This window comes from Anolis carolinensis, chromosome 2 (genome assembly GCF_035594765.1).
Source record: "Anolis carolinensis isolate JA03-04 chromosome 2, rAnoCar3.1.pri, whole genome shotgun sequence".
NCBI lineage: Eukaryota > Metazoa > Chordata > Lepidosauria > Squamata > Dactyloidae > Anolis > Anolis carolinensis.
The window spans coordinates 194,300,840-194,324,803 of NC_085842.1; the positions used below are offsets into that span (position 1 = coordinate 194,300,840).

The 23,964-nt window shown below is 40.2% G+C and overlaps 1 long non-coding RNA gene across 4 annotated transcripts in view; it reads left to right on the forward strand.

Moving 5' to 3' along the window:
• Positions 1-17,188, forward strand: part of LOC103277731 (uncharacterized) — a 97,856-nt gene extending 80,668 nt beyond the window's left edge. For 2 of the 4 annotated variants that reach the window (XR_010003194.1, XR_010003193.1), the window contains exon 2: positions 4,024-13,802. This is a non-coding gene — a long non-coding RNA (uncharacterized LOC103277731). Of the gene's footprint in view, positions 1-4,023; positions 15,249-15,729 lie in introns of those variants that run through there. The other 2 variants (XR_010003196.1, XR_010003195.1) reach the window with 2 other exon arrangements.
• The last annotated feature ends 6,776 nt before the right edge of the window (positions 17,189-23,964 follow it).

Here is a 23,964-nt window from a genome sequence, read left to right on the forward strand (position 1 = left end):
ACTCACCCGCTATCCTAATTCGTACTTCCTTGGCAAAGGAGAAAAGACCACTAAGTCACAAAATGAGAGTACCGTAATAAATCAAGGAAAAGAAAGAAAAAGGAACAGAAAGGAAAGGAATTCTGGAATGACATATAAAAGAAGGATAATACTCAGCTTTTGCTCTGTTTTTTTTTTAATCCTGGCCAGTGCTCAGTTACTAAGTTTTAACTCTATTATTAGTAAGAAATTAATGGTATGCAGGAGTTGTTTTAGTATAGTTTGTTATCATCAGCATTGTTGTTTCAATGGTTATTAAATTCTCTCTGTAGTATAAAGAAGCTAAGCTCATAAGAAGTGAGTAAAAGAAAAACGCATATGGGAGGACAGAATATTTTGGAAGCCACCCACACCCCTAGCCTCTATAGTAGGTATGGGCAAACTTCGGTCCTCCATGTATTTTGGACTTCAACTCCCACAATTCCTAACAGCCTCAGGCCCTTTCCTTTCCCCCCTCAGTCTCTTAAGTGGCTGAGGGGGGAAAGGAAGGGGCCTAAGGATGTTAGGAATTGTGGGAGTTGAAGTCCAAAATACCTGGAGGACCGAAGTTTCCCATGCCTGCTTTAGCGGCATGTGATCTGAGCAGGACCCAGGCAGATCTGCTATACCGCTTTCCTATATTGTAAGGAGTGAAAGGAGCAAAGGAAACAACTGATATAGCTTAGAAAAACACAAACTGCTCACCTTTCCAATATAGCTTGGCACCTGTTCCTGTCCCCATCAGATGGGTGAACGAGTGGCAACACACATTGACCTTTACCCCATCAGATGGAGGAAAGGGCAAAAAAATGTGGGTAGCTCCATCAAAGGTACCCAAAACACACTTACCTCTCTGTCTTGCGACACTTCGCCTCCACTTCAGGAGGAATGTGGGCACGCCAAGCCAGTGTCATCTGATGGCGCTCAGGCCCTGTCCAGAAGAGGAAAAGGGGGGCAACCCCCCCCCCCCCCCCCCCCACTGTGATGAGGTGGAAAGCTGAATAAACTGAGGCCATTATACTTTGGCTATATCATGAGATGCTTTGACTCATCAGGAAAGACAGTGCATACCATTTTGGATGAAAGAGTGGCTAACCTTAAGAAATGAGAGACTGTTAAAATTAAAAGGTCATGATTTACGTTTTGGATGGCATGCCTATATATCGTATCAAAAAACAAAAGTACACACAGATTTTAATCACTGGATTAGATACAGAGATTTGGTAATACATACAGATGACAAATACAGAACTGAAGGATGCAGGGCTTCACCTACAGTGGTACAGATATAGGCAACTGAAAGAAAGATTTTCACTGGATAATAAAAATGGTATTTGAAAGAGACCAATCCAAATTTGAAAAGGATATGTGTACTAATGAAGAACATCTTATTGGGAAAATATATAAAGTATTAGTGAAGATGAAAATGGAAACAGAACTGATAAAGGATTGCATGATTAAATGGGCATAAAATGTCAGGCACAACATAGAATTAGATAAATGGGGGAAAATGTTGGCTTAAAGAAGATTCTGTTGTATGACCTTAGAGAAAATGTTCATAAAATGATGATGAGGTGATACCTGACCCCAACAAAACTAGCTAAAATTTATAAGGGAAAGGGAAGAAGCAACAAGTACTGGAAATGTATAGAACAGGAAGGAACTTTCTTCCACATGTGGTGGATTTGTAAAAAAGCAAGAGGATTCTGGGGCAAGGTACAAAAAACACTGCAAGAATTTTTTCATTCAAAGATAAAATTGGAGCCCAAATTATTTTGATTGGGAATGTCAAATAACCAAACAAAATAATTAAATTACACTACATGATAATAGCAGCGGGAACAGTATATAATTATGCATAGTTCTGGAAGATGGCAGACCTCCCAACAATAGAAGAATGGACGATTTAAGTCTTTAAAATAGCAGATATTGACAAATTAGCAATGATGAACAAAAGAAAAACATAAAAAATTTATTGAGTACTGATGGGAACCATTTCTAAACTATGTAAAAAAAAAGAAAGAAGGAAAGGTTTTTATAGATGGCTTCATAATTTCACCTGTTAGAATTGGTGTAGGGATTTATAAATAATAAATATCAGGCCAGAAGCAAGAATAGAAAAGGAATGTAATAAGAAGGAAGTACAGAATTATATATGAATGTCTCCAACCCAAGGGACAGGAAATTGGGAGTTGTGGGAGAAGGGGAGAGCATAACCAAATATGAATATTGTACAGATGTTAGGAAGTATTGTATTGGTTCATGTATATACATGTATATACATGTATATAGATTTGTTTCACTGTTTTTTATGAATATGTAAATTTAAAATAAAATGTATTAAAACAAAAAGAAAAGACAAAAATGCATTACAGATGGATTGCTTCAAGAAAGGAAACCAAGACCCTGGTTTTGAAAGACCTGAGCATGGCAGATTATGACCCACGACCTTGGAGGTCTCTCACGCATATGGTTGCTTGAAGTCATTCAACTTGATGATAAAAACAAATGCTGTAAGGAATTGTAAAGTGTCCCTCAGAAAATTGCATCCAGATTATCTGCTTTGAACTGGATTATTTGGCATTGTAGACTCATATAATCCAGTTCAAACCGATAATGTCGATTATAGGTTTTGATAATTTGATTATCTGAAGGTGTAGAAGGGGCCTCATATAATGCAGCTCAAAGCAGGTCATCTGGGATCTGATCCTGGGATACAGAGCAGTGTAGATCCAGCCTTAGCCTCCAAAAGACACACAGTTGAGAGCTTATCGTTGTTAGGATCCCTTAAAGGTATGTATTTAATCTAGACTGATCGTATGAGTGCCTGAAAAGTAACTTGTGTGGAAATGAAAATGGAATCAGCTGTGGTATTCATTTCCACATTAACCTGCAGTAAAAGGGCATATTTCATCTTATGATAGCAGTGTGCAAAAAGGTTAGGTGTGCATAGGTCAACTATGACTTAAGTCTAATTTTCTAAGGATTAGATCGACTGGCAAGTTCTCCTATTTGATAAGCCACTATCTGGACAGTTCAACACCAATTATCAGGATACTTTAAAACCTCATCTGCACCCTCTTCATAGGGCTAAAAGGGAACATAGAATTTCTCCTTTTAAAAAAAGACCAAAAGGCCCCATCTCATCTCACCAGCGCTTCATTGAAATATGGTTTCCGTTTATTGACTCTGTGAACAAAGGTGCTTTGATTGGAGGTCTACTGGCTCAGCATGTTTATTTTTTGAAGTATGTTTTCTGAAACGGTGCCCTGGAATATCATCCTGGCTGGACTATGTGTGGCACATTGCTAGACTGGCATGCAATACAGTTGGTCTTCATCTTCAGGTCTGTAAACATAAGGGTATGTTTTCATCTATCTACTGTATATATTAATGCTTATTTTGTAGGGGTTTTTAAATTCCTGTTAATGACAAAACTGTTTTAAAAACACTTTCCACTCCATCCTTTGTTAGGCTGCATCTATACTGCCCAGTATCCTAGGATCTGATCCCAGATTATGTGCTTATCCCAGATTATCTGGCAGTGTAGACTCATATAATCCAATTCAAAGTAGATAATCTGGGATCAGATCCTAGGATATAGGGCAGTATAGATCCAGCCTAAATCTATTTTCTGGAGGATTTGACAAGTTCTTTAGAGATAACTCTTCAGTTTACTTCAGCTGTTTGTATATTCAAGGGGTTAATCAGAAGCTGAACAAAGGGCTCTTAAATACAGACAAGCTCTTGGTCTACCTTTATTTTAATCTCACGACAAGTGCTGTAGCAAGTATATTGATATCCACAATAAATCCAGATCCAGCATTGATCTGGAAACAGCCTGGGACAGCTAAAAGCTTGGGATAATCATCTGTTTATATGCCTGCTATAAGGAATGCACCTTGGGACCATGTAAGTTGATGGTGAGCTGCCCCCAGTGTGACAATGTTAGAAAGCACTCAGGAAATATGAAGCCTAAATAATGAGAGTTATCATTGCTTGCAGGGAAGAAGATAAACTGTGTGAGCAAAGCCCATTCTTCATGGGCTTGGGCTTGATTGTTTTAATAGTAAACCTCCTGACTGGTCCTGAGAAGAAGGAAGAAGACATATTTTGAACAATATCTCACACAAGCCGACTTCATTGTGCTCCTTTCAGAGTGAAGCCTACCATTGAGAGACAGCAAGGCTCTGTTCTTTGAGAGTGAAACTATCCCAATTTTGTGCCTGGAAAACCTTAGACCACAAGACTGGGCAAACATAAAGAAAGAGCCTTATTTGAATCATGGCTGCTCCTCAGCAAGGAATAAAAGATGACATGGGCCTTTGCAATCCATCTGAAGCCCCACCATCCTTGTTAACCGGCTGTTTGAGAGAAGAACTTGAATGATAGCATTGCGCTCAGTCATGAGCAAAACTTAGTGGCAGATGGGGGAGGAAGGTGAAAGGATGAAGAGGAAGAAGAAGCATGCTGCAGACGGCCTCTCTGTTTTTCTGAATGCACATAATGGATTGAAGAAGAAGAGAAGATGTATAGAAGCAGCCTAAAGATGCTGCTATTCTCTTTCCGCTTGCCACCCCACACACCCCTCTTATGGACCCCATCGGAGACACCAAGCGGACGGATCAACATGCAATTAAAAATCTCCGTTTGATCCCTCAGGGAGTGGAATTTGCTGCAGCCAAGGCAGCCTGGCTCTCTCTACCAGAATCTTGCCCAGGTGCAAGCACTACCCTGGTGCACCTGCTGCTGCCTCAATCGCCCTGCCACACATGCCCATGGGAGGGGAAATTGGTGTGTGTTTGTGTTTTGAGGTGGGGGAGAGGAGGTAACAAAAACCACACAAAGTACAAGAGAAACACCATCTGTGCTGGGAGGGATGAGCAAAGCTCACGACATTCCCTCAAAAAATAGTCTGGAGCCGTGATTTGGCCACGCGGGAAGAGGGAGAGACAGACCAAACGTATGAAAAGAGGTAAGAGAGGAACCTTTGGCAGTCGCGAATCAGTGAATTATTAAGATCAAATTAGTTCCATTTATCAACTCGCCCAGCTGAGATGCTGCTCGCAAGCGGTGCTTGTCCCTGGCCGAGCCTCCTCACCGCATCTGTGGCTGGTTGTGGTTTAATACAGATGCCAAACTCGTAATTCTAACGAAGGGTGACAGGGTCACCTTGAATCCCAGATGCTCACATTCTGACAGATGGCGCTGGCAAACCTGATTAGCTGCCACCGTGCCAGCTCCAATGCCACCTGCATCCCTCCCTAGCTTCACCATCTCCCATTCCCCTTCCATTACAATACTCATACCCCACTCTGGTTTTTTGCTTCCCCCAAAGTAGTAATTATCCAGCCACTTCAGAGGCAGGACAGAGAGCAAGGGAGAGGCTCAGTCATGGAGGACTTCCAAGGCCACAGGCGGGAACTGGTGGGAGAAACTAAGAAGAAAGCCAGGACAAACAGGACTGAAAGCGGGGACTACTGCTCATGTAGGATATTGAAGACAGGCATTCCTCTTTGTTGTGTGTGTGCATGCAAGATATTGAAAGGGTCTAGATTAGATAGACAGACAGAACCCAATCAGTAGATTTAAAAGCTTTTGCAGAGAACTGGAAAGAATAATCACCTAGCTGAGTTCTATATAGAGTCCCATAAAATGTGTCCTATGTCTTTAATACAAGCAAAGCAAAAAAACAGCATTCTGCACATTAAATTACTATACCTTTAAATTTTTGCCAAAATCTAGATATAGTATTCCCTTTGCATGGTACATAAAAAGATATCAAGAAAGCAGAGCAATAATATTTAAACAAGTTCCCTATTTACACAATTATGAAGACGACTTCTTGAAAAATGTACTGTTTTCAACACAAGAACACAAGAACAAGACAGTTCTCATTTGTAAAATGTTAAGGGCTTTTCCAGTTAGGTCAAATGTGCCAGGAGACTGTGGTATTTGTCACTATAGTTCTCTCATTCATTCATATATCTATACACATACACATACACACACACACACACACACACACACACACATATATACATACACACATACATACACACATATACATACATACATACATACATGGACAATTTTCTGGCAATTTCTGGCACCCACTGTATTATTTTACCTCTATCATCTAGCATGTTATATATATTGGAAGGGGAAAATACTTTTCTCTTCTCTTTCTTCTCTCTTTTAAAAAAATCTTGGACCAGGAGCATTATCATACCACAATTCAAAGAAGCAGAAAAAGAAAATTATGTTTGTGGTATAAACTCTGGAGGAAGCCTTGTAATAGGGGTGAATATAGTGTAGGAAATAGCTTGTGATGAGGGACTTCAGTAAGTTCAAATATTGTACTACATGTAAATTTTCAGTTTCTTCAAGATATTTGAAAAGTTACAATTTCTACATATGCTATACAAACATACAATAGCAACAATAGTAACAACAAAACAGACAGAAATACTTTGTAATTCCTGATGAATGAGAAGCTAAACAAAATATACAACTCACAGTTCATTAACTTACCCATAAATAAATTTATAAATTTTAGCCAAAACCCCCCCAAAACCCAACCGCAAAAAGCTGGGCCAATTTTACTATCCATGGATCAATGTACTATACCTTCTAGCACCTAAAAGAAGCACCAGCACCTCTACGCTTTCCATTGTGGTGCCTTTTTAAATAGCTGTGACTGTGCAATACAGGATCAAACAGTAACTCAACTTTTATGCAGGTGGCTTTGAAGACACACACAAAACTTCCTACTAGGAGTTGTCACTAAGTGAACACTATAATAAAATAACTGTGACTGCACACCTGCAAGTGTGCCACTTTATTCAGGCAATATTGATGCTTTCCCCTCAACTTGTTCATGAGTCATAATACAATCCATAATTTAGGCTGCAAAATCTGTCCTCAACTTATTCTTGATGTTTACTTATACATGCGTATAGGCATTAAGCAAAAATACTTTAGTTGGCAAAAATCTCAAAAACTTAAATGCTGTATTCTATTCAACGAAGAAAAATAATAGAGTTTACTAATCAAACAGAAAGATATACTAACTTAATCTTAGATGTGTTTTGTATGTACCGTAAACAACAATTTGGCTTTTACAGAATGTTACACCTTTTAATTGATGAAGGTTCTTTTCTGGGAGCCAGAACTGTGTTCCACAGGAAACTTTAAAATATTCAAAATGTTATATGGTCTATTTCTGGTATTTCTAAATATTCTGAAACCGAGGGGAAACTGTGGCCCTCCTGAGGTTTCTCCCCACAACGTCCATCAGTCTTTGCAACTGGAGCCATCATCAGTGGTAAGAGACCATGGAAGCTGCTGTCTGAAAATGTCTAAAGGACCACTGTGGTCCACTTCTGCTCTAAAACAACTTGCAGTATAGGGACTAGTGATAATAAAGTCTACCTATTATATCCATAATGCAATGTCCTATTTAATTGCACATCCCCTGTGTTTGATTTAAACACATACAGATTTGTATACATCATTCATGAGTCTCAAGGAATCCAAATGAATTAACAAAACAAATCTGAAACACTACTCACTTAATTCAGTCTTTCCGGCTTTCCCTTGCTTTATCAGGACAGGCTAAATCTCTATTTGGTCCATGCTCATTTGCTCAAGTTATACAAAAAAAAGTCCCAGACTTTTAAAAAAAACAACAACACACACACACACACACACACACACACCCATCTTACACTTTTCCAGTGATCCCTGAAACTCAGCAAATGTATTAGGAGGTTCCAGTATATGACATTTCCCAGACAATTGGATGACAATTGTTTCCCACCCCTGATTAGTTTCTTTTTAGTTCTGAGACGCATCTGGAAAATATGTACTTTTCTATTTTCATGTTTTTCACAATTTTAATGGTTTAGTGCATTAGTGAAATAGTACTTTTGCACTATAACTATGACTAGATCTTTCTTTAATTCAGAGTTGAAATTATATTTTTCCCACAAATAATAAAACCTTGGAAGAACTCTAGAACAAGCCCAATAAACCAACACAAAAAAGTCCTCCAAAGAGAACAGAAAGGTAACAACAACCAGCAAAATGTCTAGAGTCAAATTGTGAGAACTTACACTGTTTTAGACCAATCTGGAAAAGTTCCCAAGACCTTCAGAGTATTCCATTTTTAAAGTTAATAAACATCAATGCTGAGCATGCAATATGATTTCTGTATTCTATTGAATGTAGGCAAGGACAGTGTAGGTAAGGAAACTTTTAAGTCCCAGCATAATTTTGAGGATAGAACTGCTGTTCCCATATACGTAAACAGATATTTAGACTATGCCTAAATACCCTAAGGGCATCAGAACATGACTGATCTTGGATGTAAAGAGGGGTTGACACCAAGAAGACCACCAAGAAATACTAGATGACCGCCACGGAATACTAAGCACTGTAGGTTATATTTCAGAGGACAAATCTGGCAAACCATCTTGAATATTCCTTAGCTGCTAAAAATTCACGGAGTCAGCATAAGGTGGCAGGTGACATGAATGCACAGCCCACATACAAGAGACACATTGAAAGTAACGCAATAATAGCAATATATTTATTATCAGAATAATTTCTGGAAATCATCCAGAAGGCCATGAGACTGAAAGGTGACGTGCAGAATCTACATGGAATTGAAACTTTAAAACTGCCCAGATATGTAGATCTTTACAGTGGCTAAGCACATCGATGTGATCATATGCTTTTGCCTTTGTTGATCTCTGCATTTTAAGGGACCTCATTACATGAAAGTCCTGAACTGATGCTGAAGTGTAGAAAAATGCGGAAACTGCTCCAAAAGCCTGGCATTGCCATTCAAGATATCACCATTTTGTCTTTCTTGTCATTTCTCCTTCATTGTAATTATGGCTTCAGAAGTTGCACCACTGCTAGCTTTTTAACTTTGTTAAAATGGCGCTCCATGCAGTCATGCCGGCCACATGACCTTGGAGGTGTCTATGGACAACACCGGCTCTTCGGCTTAGAAATGGAGATGAGCACCAACCCCCAGGGTCGGTCACGACTGGACTTAACATCAGGGGAAAACCTTTACCTTACCTTTTCACAGTAGGTTCTAGTGCCTAGAAGTTTTTGGACTTCCATAATTGAGAGTAAGGAGATTGGGAAGGAAAGGAGTCCAAAAAAGTGGCATCTGCCTTAAGAATGATGCCTTCTATCTCCTTGAGAGTAAGGAGATTGGTTGGGAAAGGAGAGAAGGCCAGAAAAGTGATGCCTACTGTCTCCTCTTTGGATGGTTGAGCTAGAGGCAGGAGGAGGTGCTCCTGTGTGATGGGGTAAGTAAATTCTCTGTCTTCTTTAAAGACAGGATCCCATGCAAAGAAGATAATTCTACACACAAAGACTATTTCCCTGGCTTTTCCCCATATTCCCCAGCTCCGTTTGATGAAGTCCTAAGTGTGTGTAACTGAAATTCAAATCAGAGAAGGAGTTGAACCACACTGAACCACAAACACAGTGTAGTGAAATACAGTTGTGATTCTGTCCTAAGGCGGCCAAAGGAATCCTAGATTGCCCCTAAATACATGCTATTATGGGCAATATGTCAATACACATGCAGATAAAGGATGTGACAGGATCAGGAGCAGCATTTCATCCCCCTAGCCTCTCCTATTTTTAGGAGAGTTCAAAGCCAGCACTCAGGGAGATTAATGGATCAAACAGTCCCATCAGCTGCTGTTCCTAAACAGTTGTGGGATGATGCAAGATGGCGCAAATGCTTCTAGAGCATGGCTCATGGCCCAAATAGAGCTACCCATCCACCTTATCCACTGTAGTGACGTCTCCGTTGCCAGGCATCTTAGGCAAAACAGGAGAGCAGGCTCTTCTGCCCGGTGTCCAGGACAAACCTTATCCTGAGTGTATTATTCAAATGCAGAAATAAACCAGTGTGGTATATGGCATTGTCATGTGTGGTGTCTAGGACTTTCAGTTCTGCCCTCTCTTATAAAAGATACTCATTTTTGGTCCATATAGATAAGGGGAAACAGATGATTTTTCATGTCACCCTTCCCAAATTATCAGTTCTCAAAATCGATTTATATTGCACATTTCAGAAATATAATTCAAGCACTTGGCTTCCTGGATTTTGAGGGCAATGAGTAAAAATAATATACTGTATCTGAAGGAGAAAGCTCTGAGGATGCCTGCCATAGATGTGGGCGAAACGTCAGGAAAGAATACTTCTGGAACATGGCCATACTGTCCAGAAAACATACAACAACCCTGTGATCCTGGCCATGAAAGCCTTTGACAACACGTTCAAGATAAATGCAGCCATGGGGCCATATCTCTCAACTGGATATTGTAGTCGAGATTTCTGTTTATTGTCGTTTTTAGTTCTAAAAGATTTGCTACTTGATCCCAGCTATATCTACCTGGAAGCAATTCACAGTATTTGCTGGGCTATACAACAGAGGGCTGATGTCTACAGTCAATTGTGGTGCTGGCTTGATTAATTTTTTCCTTACAATACATCAATTGTTCCTACAAAAGCTCTTAGTTGATTGGATCCAGAAACAAAAGCTCTCAGTTGATTGGATCCAGGATATCTGAAAGAGTGGAACATTCCTGGAATTGGATAACTTTAGCTCTTTGCATGACTAACCAACCTTGTAGGCTTTTTTAAAAAAATCGTGTCAAAAGCGATTTGCAAGTTCCTTCTGGTGTGAGAGAATTGGTCATCTACAGATGACCATCTATGAAACATTGGGATTTGTAATTTCACTGACAGAGAAAGGTACATATATCACAAAGCTACAAATCCCAGGATTCCATACAGCATAGAGCAACTTGTAAATTTTGTTGGAAGCAGTAAGCGGTATAGTTAGCACAAATGAAGTAATGTCCTGAATAGTGACTGTCTCAAAACCTTCCCTTAGAAATGGAGGAGTGGGGGAAGTGGGGGGAGATTTATTTTGCAAGAGGATGATATTCTGAGGTCTGTTCTAGATTGACCTAATGGAGGACATCTTCTCATGATACAGCTCCATGAATTTTGCCAGTTGTGGGTGCCTCTGTGTCAACTCATTGAATGAGAAGGAAAATGTAATGGTCATTGGACTTGATTAATCTTGCCAGCCTCTCTGTTGCATCATTAGACACAGCATATCCCTCAAAACCCCTTCTTAGGACTGTACATCACTGATTCTGTTCCTCTCAAGAAGAAATCTCTCACCATCACAAGTCCCTTCTTTCTCTGATAACTGGAAGGAGCTTTTCCATCCAGGGAAGTTTCCCAGGTCATATCCATGCTTTTTGAGTAATGGACTGCTCCTCATCATAGCTGGGTAAAGGTGGTGCTTGGAAGCAATTGTCGACCTCCAAGCTTTTTTCATAGTTTTGCTTCTGTGTGTTCCATTTTCTCAAGTTTCTGCCTCCTGTGTTTGGGAATTCTCCCTTTTCCTGGAGGCATCCCTTATGCCTTAGGACTTTTCTACACTGCCAGATAATCCAGATTATCAAAGCAGACATTCTAGATTTTATATGGAAGTCTAGGAGGGGCCTTATGCAGCAACTATATAGACACAATTGCAGCTAGCTCTGCCCACAACCAAGTCAGGGCTGTGAAAGACAAAGGGGACATATCAGCCTTCCAGGAAAACCTCAAGGGCTGAGCCTTTTGCATCACCTCCTGCAAGAAAAAAAATCAATGTTTTTGCCACAAAATGCTTCCGAGCACCCTCTAGGAAATGGGAGAGCATATTTTAGGGCTTTCCCAGAGGGTATTTTCAAGCAAAAATATTTGAAATGTTTTGCAAATTTGCACATTGGCCTCTGTGCGGAAGGGGGGGTCCCAGGGGAACTTCAAACAGTGGAAATTCTCTCAATGTCCCCTAGAGATCATTGGCAGAATTCTGGAGCATTTTGTAACCCACTGCAAACCTGGAGATTCCCCAAAATAGCCCTGGGACCACATGCAATCTGTAAGTCACACTTTGCCCATCACTGGCTTAGACATATTTTCAGGAAGACATCATGGTTCAGTATACATAACTAAACACAAAGAAAAGTATCCAAATAGCATGGCCAAACAATCAATCTTGACCCCCAAAATCATAAGGTAGCCTTCTTCTTCTGGGTACATTTTAAAAAGGAAAACTATGTAACAAATCTTGCAACCTGAAGAATTTTATGCCCCAGAATATTTAGTACCTTCTGGTATTTCCTTTAGAAGAGATTGGGCAGCTGATAGCTGGGTAACAGGAAGATGAGGTGGACAGGACCATCAACAAAATAATCATAGAAGCATAATAACCTCTAATAGACAGTTGGAACCAGAGCTGCAGAGAATTACTGGGCCCAGAATATATTTATGAGCAAGTAAATTGTGCTGCATTGGAAAGTGAACACTAGATCCACGTGAGAGAAAACAGTTCCTGAAATGGAACTTGTTACTTGTGTATAATTCGGATATGTGCTACGCTACCATACTGAGCTATAAATACAAAGTAGTCAGCCAGAAATGTCAGGACCTCAGAAGCTTAAACAAAGGGGGGGGGGGGAGTATCAAAGGATCAAATCTTCAATTTTACAAACAGACATGTTATTTCTAACCTTTTTTTTTTTTGTTAAGCGTGGTGGAACAGTGTCCATATATATCATCACTTCTTCCAAATAAATTCTGCATGGGTTCAATGTGTAATGTCACAATACCAGTCAAAAATTTAACTTAATTCTCACACATATTTACTATGATCATTGACCCCCCAAGAGAATATTGGGCTGGAGCTACACTGACCAGGATCTAATCCCAGATTGTTTGCTTTGAACTGGATTATATGAGTCTCCACTGCCAGATAATCTGGGATAAGCAGAAAGTCTGGGATCAGATCCTGGGATATAGCGCAATATAGATCCAGCCAATAGTTATGGCAGCTATCCTGTGCCAAGCATAAGTCTAACTGATGCAAATGTACTAGATGTACTCAGTAGTTGCAAAAAAATTCCGCATATTTTTTAAAGAACATCCATGCTCAAAAAGCATTCTCATCAGATCCCGTAAAGCCTTGGGGAAACATGGAATTACAGAATATTATGGGAATAACAGCCTGGGCACATACGCCAACCACACAAGAAAGCCTTCGACAACACATACAAGAATAGTCTGGAGTCTATGGTCCAAAGGAAAGCATAGATGGTGTTGGTGATGATTGTTGTTGTTGTTGTTGTTGTTACATATTATTATTATTATTATTATTATTATCATTATCTTTATTTATACCTCACCTTTCTCCCCATAGGAACACAGCCATATGACAGCAATTCCTTATCAATGGCACTGGCTTCCAGGCCTCTTCCAAGCCTAAGTTGTAGTTAAACTTTTAAGCCATTGGTGATTCTGGGGCAGACGATTTCCATAAGCATCATCCTATTGTACCCACTGGTCACCTTCAAAGATGCCATACCACAGGTATTTAAGTTGGTGGCTGCAAGATAAAGAGGGCCTTCTCATCTGTGGTACCCCCGTTATGGATTGCCTCCCACAAAGAAACTTGTCTGTAACCAATACTGTTATAATTTCATCATAATGTGGAGATACTTCCTTTGTATCAGGCATTTTCAATTTGTATTATAACACAGAATTGTTAGTTCACATTCTTTAGGCCTTTTAAATATTTATTGTATTATTTACTGCAGTCTTTAACCCACTTCCTTATGTAACCTGCCTTCATGGCCCTTTGTTATTTGGTGGTAATATTCTTTGCAAATATAAAGTTTTTAAAACAGTACTAGCTGGAAAATGTGGTCTTTGTGGACAGTAGATTTTTAAAGTAAGAATCACCAGCTCTACAAAAATTCAGCAAAGTACTACTCAAAACAAAATTCAAAACCCAGCAATTCACCTTCCTTCCTACAACCCAATCAATGTTGCTCGACCATTTCAGGAATCTTTACTGAACTGTTTTTTTCCATGGGCATGTTCATCACTTTTAAAAAAGCAGAGCATATAGCATACTTTATCACCAGTCTGGGAGCAAACAAATACATGTGTGCCATCCCTTAATCAGGAATGCCTATAAATAATTTAATCACAAACTCCTTTGTCACACTATTTTCATTTTTTTAAGAGACTGATAATATTTAAAGAGTTGGCAGAAGTATAAGAGGTAAGCCTGGCGGTTTCTAAATGTTGCTATCAGGGCCATTGCCAGAAAACAAATTCGGAGTGGGGAGGGGGTTGAAATTATTTTTAGCAAATCATGAAGAGTAGTTCAATAATGCAAAATAATTTAGAAATCAGACTCCATCGATAAACTTCAGTGGACACTCAAGACAAATAAACTTCAGTGGACACTGAAGACAGATAAACTTCAGTGGATACTCATGGGGATTTAGTTAATAAACTGAAGTTTATCTGTCAGGTTTTTTTAAAACCTGAAAATTTTCAGGGTGGGTTTGAACCCCTATCCCCCCCCCCCCCCCCTTGGCTACAGCCCTGGTTGGTGTCAGATAGATGTTGCATGTTCTGAAGCCCTGCAGAAACTTACAAACTTGATAATCAAAGGTGAATCTAGGATAAAAACAAGCACCACGGTACTAAGCTCTTTCTACACTGCCCTATACCCCTGGATCTGATCCCTGATGATTTTCTTATCCCAGAGTATAAGGCAGTGGAGACTCATATAATCCAGTGCAAAGCAGATAATCTGGGATCAGATCCTGGGATACAGGGCAGTGAAGATCCAGCTATAGTTTCCAACCACTTCAAATGTTCTGGGATGGGGGACTTTTTATTTTCTTTTTTACAAAATATGAACAGGCAGCACTAAAAGCTAACACAAATTATGACTCAGACAGGCAAGAAAAACAACATTTCCAGGATGCTCGACCAAGAGCAGACCTAGAAAAAATACATTTCTTGGAAGAGGGGGTGAAATTTAGCAGCAAGTTAGGCTGCCACAGATTTCTTTATAACAGAATTGCATTCACCCTTCCTGTTTAAAAGAAAAACAAATACCCCATGTAGTATTAACACAGACTTTTTACCACCTACAGGGCCAATGAGAGAAAAATAGAAATTCACACTAAAACCCACTAAAACCCACCCGCTGCCTCAGTCAAAGAAAGTATGTATTTATTCTAGCCTGCCAAGTTTGGAAACTAAGATACTTCTTGCTTCTATCTATCATAGAATCTCAGCAATCATCCACCTATTCCCAGTGGAACACATACTGGTAAATCATGAACTAAATGGGAGGGGAAGTCACCTCATGTTGCTTCGGTGGGATAAGCCTCCTCACACACACATTTGGACCACAGACCAGTAATGGAAAGATGCACAAGGACTATAAGGGCAAGCAGTGATCTTGTTTTGATTTTCAGTTTCCGACTACCAGCAATCTTTAATGACCTAATGAATATATATCTCACCACGGCATACTTGCTGGTCTTTCTGAGCATATTTGCATGCCCTGATCTGTAGTTTGGGGATCATTGGACAACCCGGGACATAGGTAGGTGGGGGTGGTGTCTTCTATAATTGGAAGGAGGACAGGGCAAATAGTGTTGTAAAACCAGGGTAGATTTTTGAATAGCTACCAAAATTTGGGAATCAGGATCCAGATATCATAAAACCACAGGGTTTCAATGCTTTTGTGTGTACAGCTATGAATATGTTCTACACATAATCCTTGTTTCTCCTTTTCCTTTACTCAGAGCTCTTACAGAAGTCAACACCATTTCCTAATCACAGACAAGACTCACAGATGAAAACTGACGTAAATGTTTCCAAGCAACATCAGAATGTGTTCAGGATGGTAAATGTTATTAATGGCAACACACAAGCTGAGAGGGGATATAGCAGTTCACTTTTGCCTTCGTCTGTAGGGAGGGATAAGATTCAGCAGTTTCCTTTTCTCTCCCTCCTGCTGAGTTCACAGAGTTTATATTACTTTTGCACTTTGAGCTCATCTTGAATTTATAAGCTGAGTACAAAGGGAGAAAGGGGGGGGGAGAAATGAGAAACTGGGACATTTTAAAATCAGATCAAAAGGTGGGATGACAGAGGATTAATGAAGTCTGGCCCTGCTAAATTAGGCCAGTTGTTGAGTGTACAAAACCCATTGGAGGTGATTCTTTAAAGTTGGTTCAAGACAAGGCCCTGTGCCCCAAAATGGTGACAAGTGCTGTGACATAGGAGATGCTCCTCATTATATCTACACTGCCATATAAAATTCAGATTATCTTCATTGAACTAGATTATATGGCAGTGTAGATGCATATAATCCAGTTCAAAGCAAATAATGTGGATTATCTGCTTTGATAATATGTGAGTGTACAAGGGACCTAAGGCATTCCATTCATATCTTTATCTCATCCCAAGTAGCCAATACATAACTATGACTGCTTCTCTTTCTGAGGACATCCCAACTTCTGTCTAACCTATTCACACTAGTGAAACCATGCAGAAGAAGGTAATAACTACATCTACCAAAGGGCTGTCATATAGGTTTGGCAGAAGAAATTGATGTGGTCAGTTTGGCGGTAGAAATTTCTCTTTGACAAATCCAGGTGGAAGATACAAGTAAAGTGGAACTTAAAACAAACCAAAAATGTTATGAAGGAAATGCAAGATCTTTTTGTGGTTGGTTAAATTGGTGCTAGGGAGTTACTTTATTTTGAAAGGGGTTCCCTTGCCAGAAAACGCAGAATGCCAAAAACCACCTCAGTAATCTAGCAATCTGTAACCATTGCAGTTTCCTATGGTTGTACATATCTACCCATATGTACATATTTAGTTTAAAACATTTACAGAATTTGGAAGAAATATTTCTTGAATACTGTTCCAAGAATCTTCAAGCCCTATTCATGGTGGTTGGAGGGTTTTGGGAGATGGAAACTAGAGAAAGAGATTTCTCGTTCTGAAACAGGATAAAAAAACCAGAATCCAAACAGTAAAGTGGTTGATTCATTCTCACCATCCATTCACCACATGCAACATTTTGGCTTTGGGTTCTCAAATTGCATAAATGGACTCTTTTCTTTGAGTCTCAGGCTGGATCTGCACTGCCCTATATCCCAGGATCTGATCCCAGATTATGTGCTTTGAACAGGATTATATAAGTCTACACTACAAGATAATCTGGGATAAGAGAATAATCTGGAATCAGATCCTGGGATAGTAGATCCAGCCTTAGAGAGCAGGAAGTTCAGAGCAAGAGCACTGCCCAGAAAAATTGTGTGCTGCTGCCACCTGTCATTATCTATTCATCTATTAAATTTGTTGTATCTGATGGTGGATTATGGTAATGATTTTTCCCTCCTTCTTTTGATGTGGGTTTTTTTTTTAATTTGAATAACGTATTTTGAATAACTGTAGTTGATGTTTATTATATTATGCTTAATGACATCACCAAGTACTCTTCTTGAAACTCAATTTTTAGCTGTGAAATCTCAGAGCCTGGGACTCTCCTGACCTGGCAACCCTACTCTGGATGGAATACTGTTAGTCTACAATACTACAGTAGCAGTTACACTTTCGCCAGCATAGTAGTTGTGGTGAGGGAGGGCAAACAAAATCTGCCGGCTCCAAGTAGCCTATTTCTCCAATATCCTTATTTTCTTTGCAACCATAGAACCTCCAGGTGGTAGTATTAGTACTATTCTAGGGTAATGTACCAACAGGAGTTCCAGCATAAAATCCAAACAGAGAGCATAGTAATGGTAATTCCCCTAGTTCTTTTCATATATCATGGGAGAACATGTAATACACAATGGAAGATCATGAACCTTGCCCTTTCCTGTAGATTCAGCATGGAAGCTGTTACCTAAACGGTTCTTGCCCAGTTTACCTGTCCGAATGTATCTGGTTCCTATCAACCATCTCAGAGTTTAAAATCATCTGGGGAGGCCCTGCTCTCTGTCCTGCCTGCTTTGCAGGCATGACTGGTGGAGACGAGAGACAAGGCCTTCTCGGTGGTGGCCCTGAGGCTGTGGAACCCCCCTCCCTCTTGATCTTCCACAAGAAAGTGAAGACATGGCTCTTTGACAAAGCTTTTGAAAACCTGGTGCAGCAATAGACATGAGAGACTTGAAATGTGACCAATGGAACGGCCCGGACCTTGCTCTTGGATCACGTGATGCTAATGGTTTTTAACTGTGTTTCATTGTAAATTATAAATGTTGTAAGCCGCCCTGAGTCCCCTCCAGGGTGAGAAGGGCGGGGTAAAAGTATAGTAAATAAACAATAAATAAATACAAATCTTCTAAGAAGGCTAAATAGATTACATATACTCAGGAGATAGGTGAGCGGAAGCTTGCACAAACTGCTACAATGAGAGAAGCAATGCTGCCGACCTGAGTATAAAAAGTATGTGTGCATATGTAACAAAACAGTCTGTTCTCTTGCCCTAGGCTACTGGAAGAGAAAGGCATGCTTATGTTTCATGCTCACATGAAGAGAAATTTGAAAAGGTTGGCTGGTTATTACAAGTCAGATGGGTTTCGGGTATTTAGGCACCTGAGTCACATGCCTTTAGGAAGTGGAAAAGCAAGCAAGTTATAAAGGAAGGTCTACAACTTTACCAGATGGGTGCAAACAGATTGCCTGTAAATATGGATTTATCTTCCCGCCAGATCTTTAGAGAGTGGCGGCCAACACAGGCAGAAGAATAAGGAGAAGGATTAAAGCAGGCATGCTTTCGTACCATCCCTGGTTTTAAAATAATCTTCAAATCTAGGAGTGAAAATAAGGCACTGAGCTTTCAGCTATAAAGCACAGAGCCCCTAAATTCTCTTGCATACTTGGGAGTAGAATCCATAAAAAGCACCCACCCCCACTTAAAAAAACAGTTTGCTTCCTGTGCTGGAAAGTCTGATTAAAAAGCATTTGAAAACTGATTTTCCAGGAGAAGTGGGCCTTGTATAATGGGCCAGACTTTGATTTCTTCTTGTCTGAATTTATTTTAGTTGGCGTCATTTTAGTAACGGTTTAATTTCTTTTTGGTTTTTGTATGTTGTAAGCCGTCTTGAGTTCAAGACTGGAAAAACACAGGGTATAAATAAATATAACAGCAACAACAGCAACAGCAACATTGGTTTCACGTTTGTTTTAAGGGACGTGAAACCAATGTTGCTGTTGCTGTTGTTGCTGTTATATTTATTTATATCCTGTGTTTTTCCAATCTTGAACTCAAGACGGCTTCCCGGGGCAACCTGGCCACTGTTTTAGCAGTAGCTTTTTCACACCAGCATTTTAAAGATCCACAATAGAAACAGTTGGCTACCAGCATCCTGAAACAACCTTTGGACAGCAGCCTGGTCCTGGGTTCTGTTCCTTTTGCTTGTTCTGCCACCAGCCCATGGCTCCCAGGTGACATCCAGTGGCCAACTCCATTCATCACAGGACAGTGACAGTCCTCCATGGAATTGTCCCTCCCTGGCGGTGGATCTCCCAACAGCACTGTACCAACAACATTTTCCCCAGACAGTTGCCAAGTTTTTTCTAGTTTCTGCTATGGCTTCTGTGGGAATGAAGAGAAGCAAAAAGGGAAGTTGGGACAGCATTTTCAGCAGAATGAGGCGGTGGTTGAGTGCTGAAAAATTTCAGCAAATACAGATGCTAGCAAGAAAGGGTGATATTTTTGTCAGTCAGATTTTGTTCCATTTTATTAGCATGAAATTAAGCTACGTTTATTCTTTAATGTTACTTACAAGACAGAGTGAAAGTGGAATTCATGTTTTCTTTCACAATTATCAGCTGCAAAAAAAAAAACGAAAACCCACCCCTTTCCCTGTTAAACTCAAATTCAACACCCTTCTGCATAGCAGAAAAGACAATAGAATAATGTCAGTTCACACCAGCTTTGTGCTACTGTTTCAAAGGAGAGCTCTAAAAATCCCATTTAAAGGAGGGGATGGGAATGAGAATAGGGGGAAATGCAACAGTTTGAAGGAACGGAAAAGCCCCGCATTTTGTTCTTGCTCTCTAATTATATATTCTGTTATAGGAAACAAACCTGGGGCTGGGTCTCTGATCACACCGGGACCTCACCAAAACTATGGATCTCCAAACTGAAATCAAATGGGCTTGCTTATCTTAGCCTTCTATGGACCAAATGGTTGTTGTTTTTTTGGCAACAACACTGAAATGTGGTAAATTCCAGTCCATTAAAAAAATCCTTGTCTCTTTCCTTGATTTTACCATTATTGTTCACTGCACCATTCCTTTTCCACTTTATCCCATTTATACTTGCAGTTACATCTTTTCACAAAATATCTTCTATAGCACTGCTTCTTAAACTATAAATCCCCACAACAAATGGAGTCCCTTTAGCTCTCTGCTGGGGTTCCAAAAATTGGCAACAGTAAACGTTTTCTGATCATGACCTAGTGGCTATTTTAGACATTTCGACCTTTTAGCCTGTTTAGCAAGCCTTGCAAATGTCAATTTATTATCATTAAGTATTTGATTTTTATACCTATTTTGTATAGCTATATACTAGGGTTGTCCAAAATTTCGTTATGATTCTCATTTCGTAATTATTTCGGATTGTTCTCGATTTTTGAACCGAGTATTGAAACGTTTTCCCTGGGTGCAATTGGCAATGTAATTCGAACCATCGTTGGCCCATTCTCTAATTGTGTCTTAAATGTTTCGTTAAATTTTTTCCTCCCCAAAATTTTTTTTTAATATTTAAAAAAAAAATTGTTTCTGCAACCTAACTTGAATGGGAGCCTAGCGCAGCCTAAAATGGCTACCGTTCCCTGGCCAATCAGAGACTTCCACAATGGCTGAAAAAGGTGGGGGCTAGCGTCCTCCGCGTCCACGTGTAGGATCTGTATAAAAATCCCCTCCCCAACCGAGCCAAGCCATTCTGGGCTAGGATACCGAGTTGAGAGGGTGGTTCGCGCCGCGCTGGGAATCAAGCTGCTTGCTTGCTTGGGGGAGAGAGGGCTAAGTGACTGTTCTGGCTATAGGGGGTTGAGTGTCTGTTGTTGCTGGTTCGATATTGTGGGTTTTTTTGTTTTGTTTTTTTTGGGAAATTGGCTTGGGGCTTGTGGCAGAGTCCTTGCTGTGGCTTTAGGGAATTTTTATTTTCAAAAGGACGTGGGCGGGCGCCAAGGCATTGCTTTCCTGGCGCTCCATTTCTAAACCTCTGCCTTTTTTTTTTTTTTTTTTGGAATTTAGCAATCACTACATCAGCCCTTCTTTGCAATCCTGAAAGGGGGGGAACTTGAAAATTATAGTTTCCAAAGGACGTCTGCGTTCCTGCAAGTGCGGTGCTTGGGGTCCTATCCTTCTACTCCAGAGACCCTCTGCCTTTTTCTTTTTCTTTTTTTTGGAATTTATCAATCACTAGATCAGCCCTTCTTTGCAATCCTGAAAGGGGGGGACATTGAAAATTATAGTTTCCAAAGGACGTCTGCGTTCCTGCAAGTGCAGTGCTTCCCTCACGCTTCGTTCCTAATCCCAAGCCCCCGGGCTGAGTGTTATTGCATCAATCACAAAGACACACATTGTTTTCAAACCTAAAAGGGTACATTGGAAGAAATAGTTTCCAAAGGACATTGCCAATCCTGTCAAGGCATTGCTTGGCATGTGCTGCGTTTCTAATCCAAAGTGCTCGGCCAGAGTTTTATTTTTGCCATCACAAGGTCAGCCAGGGCCACCATTGATCAAAAGGTTCAAAGGCAATTTATAGTTTTCAAAGGACAGTGGCACTCCTGCTAAGGCATTGCTTGGAGTGTGCTGCGTTTCTAATCCAAAGTCTACACAAGTAGAAGAGGGACTTTTACAGTGATAAGAACCCAATTGAACAGGAAATAAGACTTTCAAACCAGGAACAGGTTTCTTCAAATATTGAAAAATAGTGTATTATAAAAAGTTATGAAAATTCGCCAAAAACCATAGGAGACAGGAAACGTTCTGTAATTTGTTGAGCAAAGAGTGTTGAATGTGATCTCCCACTGTACCAAATTTGATGAGGATAGCTCAAGAAATGAGGGCGGGAGAGCCCTGTTAATTCCCCCAGTTTCTTTTTTTTTGCGATTGCGCATGCGCGTCCACCATTTTAGAAACATTAAGAATCATTACGAATTTTCGGAAATATCTGAAATTTTTGGGTGAAAAATTCAGAAATAATTTCTATATCGAAGCGCTGGCACCCCCTACTTTAGAAACGAGAATTGAAACATTTTTTCCATCGATCGGACAAGCCTACTATATACCAAGAGTCATGTAGATATTGTTTGGGCCAGGGTCACATAAACATTTGTGAGTGGAAAAGTTTAAGAAGCTCTGCTCTACAGATCAAAAAGACAATTAAATCGAATTGTATGGTAGGACTCTTCCTTTGCATAAGACACCTTTTACACTTTTTTTACTATCTTTCTTCACCACTAAAGCCCCTTCCACACAGCTGTATAAAATCCACATTGAACTGGATTATATAGCAGTGTGGACTCAGATAATCTAGTTCAAAGCAGATATTGTGGATTATCTGCCTTGATATTCTGGGTTATATTACTGTGTAGAAGGGGCCTAAAAGAACAAAAAGGCTAAACTGAGCTGCAGAACTCCATAAACTGTCAAGGTTTGGCAAGGGGGAAAAAAACCCCAGAAAACTCAGAGAATATGTGAAAAAGTAAGAAAAAGAACTAACACTGAAGACAAGGTCCACACACTGAGAAAATAAAAGAAAGAAAAGGATTTTTTCTAGCCATCTGCGGACCTTCCACACAACCATATAACCCAGAATATCAAGGCAGATAATCCACAATATCCACTGCCATATAATTCAGTTCAATGTGGATTTTATACAGCTGTGTGGAAGAGGCCTGACTTCAAGTCAAATATCCTAGGATGATCTTTTGAGGAGGAGGGTGTTGTTGGGGGCTGAGGGTTGCCACGACTTCCTTCTAAGGCACTTTCCACACAGCTGAATAAAATCCCACATTATCTGCTTTGAACTGGAATATATAGCAGTATGGACTCAAGATAACCCAGTTCAAAGCAGATATTGTGAAATTTCTGCCTTGATATTCTGGGTTACATGGCTGTGTGGAAGAACCCTAAGACTGGGAGTGTGTCTCCCAGAACTCTAGCCCCACACTCAAACCAAGCGATCACATCACCTTTTAAAGAGGATCTCACCTGATTGGAAAGATGCAGAGATTCCATTCAGGTGATGGGATTGGAGATCACTTGGTCAGCCCTTACACATCCACAGATCCAACCACCCACAGTTTGAAAATATATTCTAAACTAAAAGCAAACCATGATTTCTCCCTTTTGTATAAGGGACATCATTTTATTACATCATTGTATATAGTAAGACTTGAGCATACACAAGTTTTTATATCCACTGATGTCCTAGAACCAAACCCCAAGCGGACACCAAGCCCCATTGTATATGATAAAGAAGTTAACCAAGTTGTTCAAGGCATTCACATCCAGAAGCCCCAGTCAGCATGGCCAACAGTCAAGAATTCTGGGAGTTCGTGTTCAAACATCTCAAGAATGCTGGAAGTTAATGCCTTAACAGTGAGAAGCGCTGTGTTAGAGTACTTTTTATGAAGCACTAGCTGTGCCCGGCCACGCCTTGCTGTGGCGTATGGGAATTCTTTGTTGGCCAGGTGGAATAGCAGTGAATAGCCTTGCAGGCTCAAAGCCTGGCTGATTTCTTCTTATGGGAATCAGTGTTTGGTGAGCTGGAATACAATGGAATAGGCTTGCTGACTTGCCCAAGTGCTTTTGTTAGGGGATAAGACAAATTCATCAGAGAGGGGTGGTCTATCAGACAACATTCATCATTTCTCACAAAAAGAAAGCCATCCTCAACCTCAGCAACATGGAATGGACGAAGGATTGGGGGAAATCCAACCCCAAATAGGGAAACAAGCTGTCCAGGAACACCTGGCCTCTCTAAACGAATTCAAGTCCCCAGGGCC